Genomic DNA, 3,761 nt, shown 5'->3' on the forward strand with positions numbered 1-3,761 from the left:
CAAAGGCTCCTTCCAAAATTCATGCAAGGTGAGGTTTGTGCTGTCATTGATTTCAAAACATCTCTTGAAGATATATTTCATATAGAGCTTCTTAAAGTTTGAAATCACTTTCTGGTCCATGGGCTGGAGGATAAGGATGGTGTTAGGCAGAAGGTAGAGAACCACGATGAAGGAATACTCCGCTAGGATATCTTCCTGGAAGCCAGGAGGGTGAGCAGGAGGATTGTCCAATACTAGCAGGCATTTCAGAGGGAGGCACTTCTCTTCCAAATAATTTTTCACAGTTGGGCCAAAATGACAAATTCGAAGATAATTTGTATTTTCCCTAGCCATACAAACCTTAGCTATTTACATTGGGTTTACCTTTTAGCGTAGCTGAAATGGCGAGCCATTAGAATTTAACGAGGGTGTATTACCCCCACGCTAGTTAGCGGGGTGGGTAGGGGAGTGGTAGCTAGCTACCCCTCCCCCCCTCACACACCGGTGAAGCTCACTTTCACTTAGAGGTAGGACTTGTCTTGGGGGACAGGGCTGGCGGGCAAATATGTGTAAATAGCTAAGGTTTGTATGGTTAGGAAAAATACAAATTATCTTCGAATTTGTCATTTGTTCCGTAACCGAAATACAAACCACGCTATTTACATTGGGTGACTTACCCCTTAGGTAGGGTGGAAAGTCCCCAGCCATACTGGCTTTGGCTTTACCCGGGGACTCAGAATCCGAGTGAGTCGCACTCGAGAAAAGGAGTCCCTGCACCTCACAAGTTCCTTGCTCCGCAAGGAACCGTGTGGCCTCATAAGCTTGTGTGTGAAGGAAGAAGTGTGACCCGTCCTAGGCAGTTGACCTGGAGTTCCAGAAGGAACTCTGGGTTAGGACGTTCCCAATACCACCTCGTCAGGGTATGGGGGACGCGACAGTATTGACTCAATACTCGGAACACAAGGAAGCATGGTTTACCTGCAGAGGTTCGAGGTCAGCTATGCAGAGACCAGGATGCTGCTTCCCAGTAGAGGGGATGATGAAGAAAGAAGTAAGGCCCAGACATACTTCTTTCGTTCATGCAGACTAAAACCTGATAACAATGCCCTCAACCTTCTGCTACCTGTCCAAAAAGGAGCCTGAGGTTAGACCAGCTGTTGTGTAGCCACCACAGAGCGATAGAAAACGTATCGAAACTCCTGTGGGTCACGCCCTGCAGGAAGCGGGCTGAGAAGGTCATTAGACGCTTCCAGACTCCAGCTTGTAGCACCTGCGTCACAGAGTAGTATTACTCGAAGGCGAGGGACGTTGCGATGTATCCGACATCGTGCTGTAGGGCGACGTGACGGGGGAGGGTCTGGAGTCAGGTCGAGATGAATGTCCTTGAGTCTGAGCTAAAGAGGTATACTGGTGACTCTCCCCGTGTCCTTGTGCTCGCAAACCGGCTGCAACTGAGGACAAACTGCAGCTGTTCCCAGCGCTAACCTCTCGATTCCTTTATTGGCAAGAAGGAGAAGGTTTTGGGACATCAGATAAAGAATGGTGACTCGAAATCTTGAAGGAATTGGACCGAAGGGCCGGGACCCCAAGATTCTGAGTCTAGCCAACAACTCAGGAGCGAACCTGAATGTTGCCTTCCCCCATTCCTTAGAAAGGGCGGAGTCGTACGAGACCAAGAAGTTTGCTTACACACTGGCCGCGGTCAGAGTGAGCAGGAGCCCCAAGACGGAATACGATCAGGGGCCTGACGTAAAGGGTCTTGAGAAGATCTCTTAAGGGACTAAAAAGTCCGAGCCATGCTCCAAGTTGGAGGTCTCACTCCGACTAGGGCAGGGACGTTCGCAGCTTCGCATGAGCGAGGAAAGGTCCAGCGGGAAGGAAAAAGTTATTCCTTTAAGCCTGAAGGTCAGGGAAAGGCTGAGCGACAGGCTTCATTGCCGAGAGCGGAAAGGAGTTTCCTCCCGCCAAAAGGCAATAAGATCGTTATTGCTGGAGAAGAGGCCTCAAGGGAAGAGGTATATCTCCCACGACACCAACCACCGAAGACTCTCCACTTCGCCTGGAAGACCCCTGTGGATGACTATCGCAGATGACGCGACCTCCGTCCCGCGACTGTAGCGGGTTGTCTCTTCTTGAGGAGGAGGCGTAGTGTCTCCAGGCATGAAGCCGAAGCGACGCCCAGGCTCGTGAAAGATTTTGCAGTGTGGTTGTTTGAGTAGCCTGTGCCGTGGGAGAAGCTCTCCCGGGAGTTCCGTCAGGGGAAGCAGAGGGTCCGGAAACCGTTCTGCGCATAGCCCCAGTGGAGCTCTCAGGCCATTGAAAGGTTGACAGACAACCTGGTCTTGTTGAGACCCATTCTCAACAGACAACAAAGGAGGGAAGACGCAGGCGTCGATGTTGTCCCACCATCAACGGAATGCATCTTGCCAGAGTCTCGGGGTCTGAGACTGGGGGGAAGAACAGCGGAAGCTTGAGGTTCCAAGCTGTCGCGATCAGGTCCCCCAGACCAGGACTTGCTGGTTACTCAAGGCCAAAGACCCCCAGGTACACTCTCTCTACGAGGCTCTGCTCGGATAGTCGGAGAGAACATTCCTCTGCCCAGAATGAGAGAGCCGATGGTGGTATTGAGAGTATCTCAAATCATCCCGGTATCTCTACTGCAAGATGTGAAGGTGTGAAAATGCGTCCCCTGCTGGTTAGAACACGCCAGAACCATGAAGTCGACGCGCACGGAGCGACTCGGCAGGAGCTGTAGGATCTGTAGAGGGGCCAGACTACGGCCCTTAAGCCTGCCTGAATGATGGAGAGGTATCCTTCAGGTCCTGACCATAGGCCTGGACCGGAACATGCCCCCCCCCCCCCCCTTTTCTTTGACGAGTCCGAGAACAGCATAAAAAATGTGGGGAAAAGAACGAGAATATCCACTCCCATCAAGAGGTTCCATAGGTCAACACCCATTGCAGGTCTAATCGTTCCGCTGGTCCCATAGGGGCCAGAAAGTCCGGTTAATCGTTGCTTTGAAACCACCGGAACTTGGGCCGCCCCACAGGGAACTTATCCTGAGGCGACCGTTCGGAACTTAGATGGGTCAATGAGGAAAAGAGAACTAGGAAAGGTTCCAAGGTAGGGCTGAAAGCTCTGCTTGACTGAGAACAGGTACCGCGAGTCTCCTCAGCCTTGCCACAGTCAACTGAAGGGAAGGCTCGGAGGAGGTGGCAACAGAATCTGGCGTCCCCAGGCGGTCACCCATCCAAGTACTGACCAGAACCGACGTTGCTTAACCTCACTGGACGGACGAGAAGCGGGGTTTCCAACGTGGTAAGGCCGTTGACTCAAAATCATGGCTAGATACTCCAGATGTTGAGGCAGAAGAAGAGAAGGCTCCTAGCAAAATACCATGAACCCCCACTCATGGTAAGCATCCGGAAGCTTGTCCCGGCGCTGAAGAAGGTCGAACCCGAGCCTACCGGAGTTGACCATACCTCCAAAAGGCGAAGGAGGCGGAAGCCTGCACCTGAGCGGCCATGAGGAAAGCAGGGAGAGTTTCTCTGGGGAAATAAACCTGCGATGCCACGGCGGGATCGCCACACTGCATCTTAAGCAGGAATACCTGTAGTCTAGGCTGAATTCCACGAGCTTCCTGGAAGATGGATGGAATGGAAACTGAAAGTACCCGTCCTTCCGATCCAGGGCCTAAGGAGTCCTGTCGCCTCGTTACCAGTCTGATCGATTCTGCTGTTCCACGCTGGACGAAGTTTGTTCGACAAACTTGATCAGGGCTG

General features: G+C 52.2%; 1 pseudogene; it reads right to left on the reverse strand.

Moving 5' to 3' along the window:
• Positions 1–3,192: 3,192 nt before the first annotated feature.
• LOC137656915 (5S ribosomal RNA) lies at positions 3,193–3,311 on the reverse strand (annotated as a pseudogene).
• Between the last annotated feature and the right edge of the window lie 450 nt (positions 3,312–3,761).

This window comes from Palaemon carinicauda, chromosome 17 (assembly GCF_036898095.1).
Source record: "Palaemon carinicauda isolate YSFRI2023 chromosome 17, ASM3689809v2, whole genome shotgun sequence".
Classification (NCBI taxonomy): Eukaryota; Metazoa; Arthropoda; class Malacostraca; order Decapoda; family Palaemonidae; genus Palaemon; species Palaemon carinicauda.